General features: G+C 41.3%; 1 protein-coding gene across 6 annotated transcripts in view; it reads right to left on the bottom strand.

The window, feature by feature from the left end:
* The window catches only part of TMTC1 (transmembrane O-mannosyltransferase targeting cadherins 1), a 263,316-nt gene that overhangs the window by 178,225 nt on the left and 72,602 nt on the right, over positions 1 to 12,489 (bottom strand). The window lies entirely within an intron of this gene.

The following is a 12,489-nucleotide window of genomic DNA, read 5'->3' as shown; positions in this document are numbered from 1 at the left end:
TTCAGGGAAGGTGCAACAGGTACCCAGGAAGCACTTCATGGAGAGGGCGAAATCTGACCTGAGCCCTGCAGGAAGAGAAGGTTCTAGGTGAGGAGGGACGTGCATTTCCCAAAGGGCAAGAGCTTCCCAGAGGGCAGCCGGGGACATTAAAGGCAGAGACAAGAACAAAAGTAATACCACCCCGTTTGTGGTTCCCTATATATGGAGACATAAAGGAATTGCATTTTCCTTCTGCCCAACCATTACACACTCATTTTATTTCTGCTCCAAAAGAATGAAAAATGTATCTCAGCTCCTGAATGAGCCACAATGCCAGTCAGGTAAAGCCATTAGCTCCAGGATTTAGTCTGAAGTCGTTAATTTACATTTTTGGCTTCCCCCTTGAAATGTGGCGATGTGAAGAGGTGATTCTGGAAGTACTTTAACAGGGTTTGGAGCAGATGCTTTCATCTGGAACACCAACTCCAAGAATGGTACACCACATAGAGATGAACATCCATAAAAATATTTTTTTTTTCACACTGCATGGCTAGAATCAGTTCTCTGTTAATTCTGTCTATGACATTTCACATAGGTGTTTTGGGTAAACTTTAGTTTCTGTGCTGAGATTTCTCTTTCTACAACACCATTTTGTTCCTGATGATGCCTGTGTATATGTTTGTGTCCAAAAAAACAGTGGGCATAAAGAAGGGAACAGTAGAGAGAAAGGACTGAAGACAGCAGTGAAAAAATACGTTGCATTGTATGTGGGAAACATGGGTGTTAGGGTGAAGGCAGAAGAAAGCAAAAGGGCGCAGACCCTAAAGAAGAGAAGCGGTTCAGCCTGGAGGCCTTGGGTCTTACGGGGTCAAACAGACCCTATGGCAAACAATTACTTGGCAGAAGATTCACTCCCCACAGAATCGCTGTGCTTTACTTTGTGGATCCTGAGAGGTGGCTGGGGAATATGCTGGGGATTGCCTTGTTTTAGCGCCATGCTGCAGCCCGCCCCAAACCCCGTGGCAGGCATGGGAACACCCCTTCCTGGGACCACTTCTGCCACAGCAACCATTTCTTTGGTCCTCGTGAAGTCCCCGAGTCTTGATGTAGCTTGACCGACGTATATTCTGCATTCCCTTCTAGAAGAAGGCATGCTTAGCTACCACGTGCAATTTCTTTCAGGATCTTGCCTTGTGCTATCTTCACTTCCCCAGTCCCCCCCATACACACACACACACACACACACACACACACACACACACACACACCATCTTGCCCTCCTCTGCTCAGGCTTCCTGTGCTACTAGGCCAGGGGTCAGAGGGCCACTATTACTCCCAGCACTTCCCTTTTTCCTTTTCGAAAGCCCCTTCCCCAACACAAATCACCAAGAGCTGCTAGCTCTTCTTGAACCAAGCCCTGATTTTAAGAGAGAGGCAATGGAAGACAGCCCCACACTAGGAAAACTCTGTAGACTCCTAGGCTATCCCTGGGTTACGGCTCTGCACCGTGGGGCCACCCCACATCCTGTTCTCCAGCTGGGTCTGAACTGTTCTCTCTGAAATTCTCCTGTCCCCCATGTCCTCCCCTCCCCTCCACTGACACACCTTCCCTGTATGCTGGGCACCCCCATCTCTCACCTACCACAGCACTTGACAACTGAGAGGTTTCAGACACATCCTCTCGCCCCCCTCCACTGCATTACAAGCTCCTGGAGGGTGGGGATCGAGCTCCACAGCACACAGCCAAGCCAAGCACTCAAATTCCTGGGGACCCTTTATCCACAACGGATATGAAACGAACCCCTGTTCAGACACTGGGCTCTCTAAAGCAGACACAGGCCCTCCCCTCCGGTAGCTTTCAGTCTCCTTAAGGAGACATCACATAAATACATAATTATGAACTGTGATAACAGCTGAAATGGAAAGACATAGGACTGCAGAATGACTGTATAGGGCTTCCCTGGTGGCGCAGTGGTTGAGAGTCCGCCTGCCGATGCAGGGGACGCGGGTTCGTGCCCCGGTCCGGGAAGATCCCACATGCCGCGGAGCGGCTGGGCCCGTGAGCCATGGCCGCTGAGCCTGCGCGTCCGGAGCCTGTGCTCCGCAACGGGAGAGGCCACAACAGTGAGAGGCCCGCGTACTGCAAAAAAAAAAAAAAAAGACTGTATAACAAGGTGACCTGATTTACTTTAAGGGGACATGGGCTTTGCTTTTGTACAGTGCCTATACATTAAGGATTTAATAAATAAGTGAATGAATAAATACAGTTAAGAGATGAGAAATTTAAAACAAGGAAAAGTAACAAAATTTTAATGTACTTTATTTACTAAATAAATACATATGAAAGGCACAGAGAAAATCCAGCTATAATGGACACTGAAAATCATAGGAACAAACAATCTGGTTGTAAGTTACTTCAGAGACCACCCAAAACCACCAAAAGTGATTCCTAACCACTGGGCCCATCTGACAGTGTGAAAACAAATCAAAGTTGCACAGAGCTGCAATGGGACTCTCTAAGCCCTTGGACCCAGTTAAGGATCCTTAATATAACGATATTTTACCCATAATCCCACTCAGGACAGGACCCCATTGCACATTTCCAAGTAGACTCCAGTGGACCCAGACTGGCAGGTCCTTTGAAAAACCTGGGTCAGCAGAATAAATTCTAAAGACAAGATACATTCCATGTTAGAGCACATGCATGCGTGCGTGCACACACACACACACACACACACACACACACACACACACACACATACCCAAACCAAACCAAACATACATCTAAATCCATGTAAAAGAGCTTCAGTGCAATACCTCGTGTGTTAGGAAAATAATGTAGGCAAGAGAGTGAAAAGGAATAAAGGAAGAAAAGGGAAAATATTTCCACATTAGACACAGATAAGGAAGAAGAAGTCATATCCATGTTCCACTTTTTAAAATACGAGCACATTCAAAAGAAAAATTGTGAATGAAAAATCTCAAGACTTTCAAAAGAGAGAGCAGAAAAATGGAAGAGAAATCAGAGAAAATCCACATCTCCTGAAGCCTGTCTACCTTTCTCTGCCCTTCTTTCCTCCGTAGGATTAAATGCCAGTCAGTAATGGAGCCGATCATAACTGGACCACACTGTGCCAGATACACACATGCCTTCCAAAGCTTGTTTAAAAATTTTACAATGCCTTTAGAGTTACATGTTTTTAAAAAAATGCTTTTCCTAATTTAAGTCTTGTTCTTTCCTGTACACTAACTTGAGAGACAGGCTTCTTGAGGTGTCTGCTGGAGTCTAATGACACAGTGGAGACAGCACCTCGAAAAGCCAGAAGTGCACTCCGATGGCACAAAAGGAGTCTCCCTGTCACCACAGACACGATCTACAGCGTGAGGGTAAAATACCTTGAAATGCTGCTAAGAGCAGAGTTGATAGAGGGATAGGATTGGCTAGGGCTGTCGTGCTACTGCACCCCATCACACTCACCACTGAAACGCGTCTCTCCCCACCTCTGCTCAGACAGAAGTTAGAGTCTATTTCTGTTCTCTCACTTGTTTCCCTCATTTCTACTGAACAACGCTCTTTAATCAAGCAGCTGCCGCACTGCTAGCTGGCTTCCAGACCGAGCTACTCCAGACGCAGCCTGCACCCCCTTGCCGGGGTCTGCAGAGCATCTTCATGCCCGTTAGGACACAGCGGATGCCTTGTAAGTCACTTGGCTGCTCGTGCTCCCGCTGCGTGCCAATTAGTCTGCAGGCTGCTCTTTCTCCGCAGCCATCGAACTGCACTCCTATCTCAGGGGTGTCTCAGGAACCATGTGACTGAGACGCAAAATGATGGTGAGCCCAGTGTTTGTCATCAATCTGGACCTCAAATGGCCTTGGCAAAACACACCTGAACCCTTAGAAAACCATTCTTACAGAAGGAAATATAAAAGTTAAATATTTTACAAGGTAAGAAGGGGAAGTATTTACACAGGAACTAGTTTTCTGTGATGATTTGGGAAGGAACACTAGAAAGGATTATTGATGGGTTTCTATGAGTTCCCCTGCATTAGCACTGTGCTTTCCTTTCCCCTGAAACACGTCAATACGATCTACATTACCCTCTGTGTTCTAATACCGAAAGTGAAGATCACTGAATTGAAATACTGATGTCACCGGTTTAACTCAAGCTGTGAACTGCATATGGCACCATATTTCTAACATTGCTATAATGAAGTGAGGAGGATTGAATAGTTGGAGCAGCAGTGGGAGACATTCAGGGATTTGAGGCTGGGGGCAGGACCTTAAAAAGCTGTTGGAATTCTGCAAGCACTTGGCAAATGCTCTCAGAGTCACTTTGCAAAGCAGCCCTGTTTCAGTCTGTGCACTAGCATCTAGGAAGCTTTTCACAGGAGGTCACTATGCCCCAGCAGAACATGGATTTCCCCTCAAACAAATCCTACCAGGAAGCCAGTCCTCCAATTAACCAGCATTCATCTCACGTCAGGCAGCCCTACCGCCAACACTATTGTGGGACCTGCAAATCAGTTTTACGTAAAGACACTCATTAAACACTCAGGTATTCAGACAGGTTAACTAACACCTCAAGAAAAAGTTTAATCCTCACATGTGTTGCTGTCTTAATGAGAATTATTCTTTCCCCAACCTATCACCTCCTTTTTATTAAAGTACCAATTATCAAATAATTTTCTTGTCTAAGGACACCTTTCATGCAAAAATTACTGAAGAAACCAAAGAATTTTTGTGTGTTCTAACTAAAAAGAAAAAAAAACTTAATTTTTAATCCTTAGCAATAACAATAAACCCATTGCCTATTAACATTTTATTTTAAAAATCGACATTTTCTAAACCAAAAAAATTAGTGAAAAGAGTAGAATTTTTAAAAATATTTTTGTAAATTTCCTTAACTAGCTGCCTCAATAGAAGAGAACAGAAACTAAAATTCTGTCTTTCCTTCCACATTCAATCTGTTGCTATATGTTGTTTCAGTGGAAGTATGGGAATAAAATCTGTCCTTCCTCAGGTATAGTTTGGAAAAGGTAGTATTTTCATAGTTTTTTAGGTAATTGTGGGTATCCTTTGATAATACATCACTCAACGAGTGTTATTAGAGCTTAGCTGCAATGTAGAATCCACTGGTCTATCTTGAACTCTGAATAGCTCTTTTACCTATTGTGATGGTTAATTTTATGTGCCAATTTGGCTAGGCTATGATGTCAAGTTATTCAGTCAAACACCAGTCTAGATGTTGCTGTGAAGGTTTCTTGTAGGTTTGATTAATACAACATTTAAATGAATAGACATTGAGTAAAGCAGATTACCCTCCATAATGTGGGTGGGCTTCATCCATTCAGTTGAAAACCTTAAGAGAAAAAGACTGAGGTACCCAGAGAAAAAAGGAAATCTGCTTCCAGACTGCAAAGTGAAACTTCTTCCTGAGTTTTCCAGCCTTTGTACTCAGAACTACATCAAACTGTTACCTGAATTTCCAGCCTTCCGGCCTGCCTGCAAACTTCAGACTTACCAGCCCTCACAATTGCAAGAGCCAATTCCTTAAAATAAATCTCTCTCTCTAGCTATACATATATATACCTTATTTGTTCGGTTCTCTGGAGAACTCTAATAGGCCCATGCATGATTCTGTAATAATATCATGCATTGGTCATTTGAAAAATATTAGGTCACTGAATTACACAAAGTTTCAAAATGTTTACACATTTCATTATACAATATCTAGAAAATTCTATTTGCTAATGTCACAACCAATTTCATTGAAAGCATTTTGGTATTGGAAAGTTTGTTAAGTTCACAATGTCCGTTTAAAGTTTTCCAAAATTCTCATTTCTGCTGGAAAACTTGAATTTTAGCACTAGTAATAAATACTGTCAGTTGTTTTCTTTGAAGTGTCAGTTTCATTGCTCATTTTGGAGAAAATGCCTATTAAAAAACAGAGTCTGAATAACCACAGTTTGTCAGTAAGTCTTTCTACTAAAAACAATGTTTCATTTTTAAAAAGTGGCTAGCATGGCTTTCCACTCAAAACAATCACACCATATTTCTCCACCAGACACTGCCCTCCAGTGCACAGCAGAAGTGCTTTGTGCAGACTGCCAATTTCATCACACAGAATATTAAAAAGAGATATACTCAACTGTTAGGGTGTAATACAAAAATAATTTTTACTGCTTCATCAAGAACATTCTTGAGTGAAAACAGAAAATTCTTTTTAAAATGCAAGTGTGTGTGGCAGTACATACAAGGACCACTAGCACGGTTTGGTGCCACTGTCTTGATCTGCGATCAGAGGCCAATTGTTTTGTCCATCACAGCCTTTGCATTGTCAATGCAAATATCAAAACAGTAAAAAAGACAAATACCTTCTTTTACTATTATGAGAATGGTTTGGACCTCACAGGTCCCCTAAAAGAGTCTGGGGCCTCCCATACATCTGCAGAGCACAGTTTAAGAACCACAGAACTGACCTGCCCTCTCCCAAGCTCACAAACCAGCAAGATCCAGAGAGGAAACCCAAGCTGGCATGTAGATGCCAAGCACGGTGAAGTTCCTGGTTCACACTGCTCACAGAAAAGGGATGGCCCCAGGAGCCATGATCTCTAAACTAGGGCACAAGGACCAGAGTCCACAAAGACTCCCAAAATTGATTCATTTCAGAAGCAGTACAGTCCAGATGACGTTTCTAGTTCTCTGCTTACACCTGCCCTTTCACATTAGTCCTGACACCCTCTTTGTACAAGAAATGGTATCTCTTTCCCAGCCTGTGTTACAATAGTGCACTGTCTGGAAGGTAAATGCTTTCAGGGCACCTAAAAAAAAAGTATAATTAGAAATGCTGGTATTGGTGCTGCAAAAGAAAAGGATTATGAAGACTGGAGAAAAATCATTTTCTAAGTGAAGTGGTTTCCAATTGAATGCTTTCAACAAATTGAAGCAGGAGTGAATGGAGTCATTCACTGAAAGATCGTTTAAAATGATATTTGAGAAAAGATCAGTAAGCGATTTTTTGGCACATAATCCAAAAGGAGCTCAAGGAATTGAGAAACTTTGTTGTATCAAGACTCCTTTCATTCTCATCTATTTATCTATATAAAAAGTTTTCTCACTCTAAGCACATAAATGAAAAGTTGAGATAACCATGATGCTGAACCCAGATTCCTTCTGGCAATAAATAATATTCATCATTTAATACATGAGCTAATTATAAAAAAATGTTTAAAAGATACCTCCATCTCATTAAAAGATGCATTTCCAATAATATTTTACTTTTCATCTTTAATAAGTATGAACAGAGTAATAAAGCAAACACTTTATAATATTTATTATGAGCTAGAAATTATTCTAAGCACTTTACATGTATTTACTCACTTAATCCTTAAAACATTTGTATTAGGTTAATATCATACTTAATCCCCATTTTACAGATAAGGCAACTGCAGGTATAAAGCAACAAGAGTTGGAGCCAGGATTTAAACTCTGGCTCCAGAGTCTGTGTTTTTAACTACTGTACTATGCTACTTTGATACATTATTTAATATATTTTAATAAACTGAATATTAATACCTAATCCAGGCAAGTCAAGATGGCGGTGTGGGAAGATGCAGAGTTCTTGTCTCCGCACAACTAGGGTGCCACCCGGATGCTGGGACCCCGACGCCCAAGGAGATGGAAAGAACCCCCAAGCAAACCGGTAGGACGTGGGGGGACTGAGGGGGCAGGAGAAGTGGAGGCCATACAGAAGTGGCGCCCCTGAGGGGTGGCTGAGAGGGGGAGGGGTTCCCACGCCTAGAGGGACCCTCAGGGGCTCAGATCAAGGGGGAGAGGGCCCAGTGTTTCCCCTGCCCAATCAGCTGGGGAAGTCTGCCCGGCTCTCGGGCCAGGTCCTACAACCTCAGAGGTTCCCTCCGGCTGGTTGGTCTGCGGGCATAGAAGGGAGGACAGGAGAGAACAGGAGAGGCAGGCAGGAGGGGAGCTCCAGGACAGGAGGAGCAAGAGGGGATCTCCCCAGCCTCCCTCCTAGGCCCCCAGGACCCACGTGGCCCGGAGGGGGCTTTGGAGGGGGCGGACTGGCCTGGGAGCTCAGCAGGCTCACCGACCTTCAGTGGCTGGGGCAAACGCAAACGCCCTCTGCTCCTTTCCCGCTCCTCTGGTCCTAGAGGGCGTTTGCCCCACCCACTCGCACCAAGGAAGCCTGCTGGGCTCCCAGATGGGGTTCCCCGCCCTCTGAGACTGGGGGGAGGGGCATGCCTGGGCCCCTTTTATTCTGTTGAGCCTAAGCCCCACCCACCACACCCCAGACCCGCCTTTTCCAGCCCTGTTGGTACTAAGCATAGGCCCTGCCCACCGCCTGATCCTCACCCCTGCTTAGGCTCCGCCCTCCACAGCCAAGGCCATTTCTACCATTTTTTTTTTCTCCTCCTCTTTTTCACTCTTGTGGTTCTGCTATACCTTCCGGTTGTTGCTTCATCTACATTTTTATTTTTATATTTTTTCTAACATAGCTGTTATTTTCCTATTTTTTACTTCGTTATTGTTTTCCTTTCTTTTTGCCACCTGCACGGCTTGAGGGATCTTGGTTCATGAGCCGGGGGTTGGGCTGAAGCTCCTACAGTGGGAGCTCCAAGTCCGAACCACTGGACTAATAGAGAACCTCAGACCCCAGGGAGTATTCATCAGAGTGAGGTCTCCCAGAGGTCCTCATCTCAGCACCAAAACCCAGCTCTACCCAACAGCCTACAAACTGCAGTGTTGGAAGCCTCAGGCCAAACAACCAGTAAGACAGGAACACAATCCCACTCATTAAAAAAAGGAAAAAAAGAAAATGAGATGGCAAAAAAATATGTCACAGATGAAGAAGCAAAGTAAAAACCTACAAGACCAAATAAATGAAGAAGAAATAGGCAATCTACCTGAAAAAAAATTCAGAGTAATGATAGTAATAAAGATGATCCAGAATCTTGGAAGTAGAATGGAGGCACAGACTGAGAAAATACAAAAAATGTTTAACAAAGGTCTAGAAGAACTAAAGAACAAACAAACAGAGATGAACAACACAATAACTGAAATAAAAAATACACTACAAGGAATCAATAATAGAATAACTGAGGCAGAAGAACGGTTAAGTGACCTGGAGGATAAAATGGTGGAAATACCTGCCGAGGAGCCGAATAAAGTAAAAAGAATGAAAAGAACGAAGACAATCTCAGAGACCTCTGGGACAACACTAAATGCACCAACATTCGAATTATAGAGGTCCCAGAAGAAGAAGAGAAAAAGCAAGGGTCTGAGAAAATATTTGAAGAGATTATAGTGGAAAACTTCCCTAAATTGGAAAGGAAATAGTCACTCAAGTCCAGGAAGCACAGAGAGTCCCACGCAGGATAAACACTAGGAGAACCACACCAAGGCACATATTAATCAAACTAACAAAAATTAAATTCAAAGAAAAAATATTAAAAGCAGCAATGGAAAAACAAAAAATAACATACAAAGGAATCCCCACAAGGTTATCAACTGATTTTTCAGCAGAAACTCTGCAGGCCAGAAGGGAGGGGCAGGATATACTCAAAGTGATGAAAGAGAAAAAACTACAACCAAGATTACTCTACCCAGCAAGGATCTCATTCAGATTCAATGGAGAACTCAAAAGCTTTTCAGACAAGCAAATACTAAGAGAATTCAGCACCACCAAACCAGCTTTAAAACAAATGCTAAAGAAACTTCACTAGGAAGGAAACACAAGAGAAGAAAAAGACCCACAAAACAAACCAAAACAATTAAGAAAATGGTAATAGGAACATATATATCGATCATAAACCTGAATGTAAATGGGTTAAATGCCCCAACCAAAAGACAAAGACTGGCTGAATGGATACAAAAACAAGACCCATACATATGCTGTCTACAACAGACCCACTTCAGCCCTTGGGACACATACAGACTGAAAGTGAATGCATGGAAAAAGATATTCCATGCAGATGGAAACCAAAGAAAGCTGGAGTAGCAATACTCGTATCAGATAAAATAGACTTTAAAATAAAGACTGCTACAAGAGATTAGGAAGGACACTGTATGATGATCAAGGGATCAATACAAGAAGAAGATAGAACAATTATAAATGTTTATGCACCCAAGATAGGACCACCTCAATACATAAGGCAAATGCTAACAGCCATAAAAGAGGAAATTGACAGTAACACAATAATAGTAGGAGACTTTAACACCCCATTTACACTGATAGATCATCCAAACAGAAAATAAATAAGGAAACACAAGCTTTAAATAACAGAATAGACCACATAGATTTAATTGATATTTATAGAACATTCCACCTGATAGTGGCAGAATACACTTTCTTTTCAAGTACACATGGAACATTCTCCAGGATAGATCACATCTTGGGTCACAAATCAAGGCTTGGAAAATTTAAGAAAATTGAAAGCCTATCAAGCATCTTTTCTGACCAAAACACTATGAGATTGGAAATCAATTACAGGAAAAAAAACTGTAAAAACCACAAATACATGGAGGCTAAACAGTGTGCTACTAAATAACCAAGAGATCACTGAAGAAATCAAAGAAGAAATAAAAAAATACATAGAAACAAATGACAACGAAAACACAAGGACCCAAAACCTATGGGACACAGCAAAAGCAGTTCTAAGAGGGAAGTTTAGAGCAATTCAATCTCACCTCAAGAAACAAGAAAAATATCAAATAAACAATCTAACCCTACACCTAAAGCACTTAGAGAAAGAAGAACAAAGAAAACCCAGTCAGTAGAAGGAATGAAATCATAAAATCAGAGTAGAAATAAATGAAATAGAAATGAAGAAAACAGTAGCAAAGATCCATAAAACTAAAAGCTGGTTCTTAGAGAAGATAAACAAAATTGATAAACCCTTAGCCAGACTCATCAAGGAAAAAAGGGAGAGGATGCAAATTAATAAAATTAGAAATGAAAAAGGAAAATTCACAACAGACACCACAGAAATACAAAGGATTAGAAGAGACTACTACAAACAACTATACTCCAATAAAATGGACAACCACAAACAAATGGACAAATTCTTGGAGAGGTACAATTTTCCAAGACTGAACCAGGAAGGATTAGAAAATATAAACAGACCTATCACAAGTAATGAAATTGAAACTGTAATTAAGAATCTTCCAAAAAACAAAAGTCCAGGACCAGATGGCTTCACAGGTGAATTCTATCAAACATTTAGAGAAGAGCTAACACCAATCCTTCTCAAACTGCAGAGGGAGGAACATTCCCCAATTCATTCTATGAAGTCACCATCACCCTGAAAAAGATATCACACAAAAAGAAAATTATAGACCAATATCACTGCCAAACATAGATGCAAAAATCCTCAACAAAATACTAGCAAACTGAATCTAACATATTAAAAGGATCATACACTATGACCAAGTGGGATTTATCCCAGGGATGCAAGGATTCTTCAATATACTCAAATCAATCAATGTGGTACACCATATCAACAAATTAAGGAATAAAAACCATATGGTCATCCCAACAGATGCAGAAAAAGCTTTTGATAAAATTCAACACTCATTTATGATAAAAACTCTCCAGAAAATGGGCATAGAGACAACCTAACTCAATATAATAAAGGCCATATATGACAAACCCACAGCAAACATACTCAATGGTGAAAAACTGAAAGCATTTCCACTAAGATCAGAAATAAGACAAGGATGTCCACTCTCGCCCCTCTTATTCAACATAGTTTTGGAAGTCCTAGCCATGGCAATCAGAGTAGAAAAAGAAATAAAAGGGACACAAACTGGAAAAGAAGAAGTAAAACTGTCACTGTTTGCAGATGACATGACACTATACACAGAAAATCCTAAAGATGCCACCAGAAACTACCAGAACTAATCAATGAACTTGGTAAGGTTGCAGGATACAAAATTAATGCACAGAAATGTCTTGAATTCCTATACACTAAAAACAAAAAATCAGAAAGAGAAATTAAGGAAACAATCCCATGTACCATCGAAACAAAAAGAATAAAATACCTAGGAATAAACAAACATACCTAAGGAGGCAAAAGACTTGTACTCAGAGAACTATAAAACACTGATGAAAGAAATCAAAGATGACATAAACATATGGAGAAATATAGCATGTTCTTGGATTGGTAGAATCAATTTTGTGAAAATGACTATACTACCCAAAGCAATCTACAGATTCAGTGCAATCCCTATCAAACTACCAAGGTCATTCTTCACAGAATTATAACAAAAAATTTCACAATTTGTATGGGAACACAAAAGACCCCAAATAGCCAAAGCAATCTTGAGAAAGAAAAACGAAGCTGGAGGAACCAGGCTTCCTGACTTCAAACTATGCTACAAAGCTACAGTTATCAAGACAGTATAGTACTGGCATAAAAACAGAAATGTAGATCAATGGTACATGATAGATAGCCTAGAGATAAACCCACGCACACATGGTCACCTAATTTATGA

The sequence above is a fragment of the Stenella coeruleoalba genome (genome assembly GCF_951394435.1).
Source record: "Stenella coeruleoalba genome assembly, chromosome: 11".
In the NCBI taxonomy this organism is placed as follows: domain Eukaryota; kingdom Metazoa; phylum Chordata; class Mammalia; order Artiodactyla; family Delphinidae; genus Stenella; species Stenella coeruleoalba.
The sequence above is the reverse complement of the archived record's forward strand: the minus strand, read 5'-3'. Positions and strand labels throughout refer to the sequence as shown.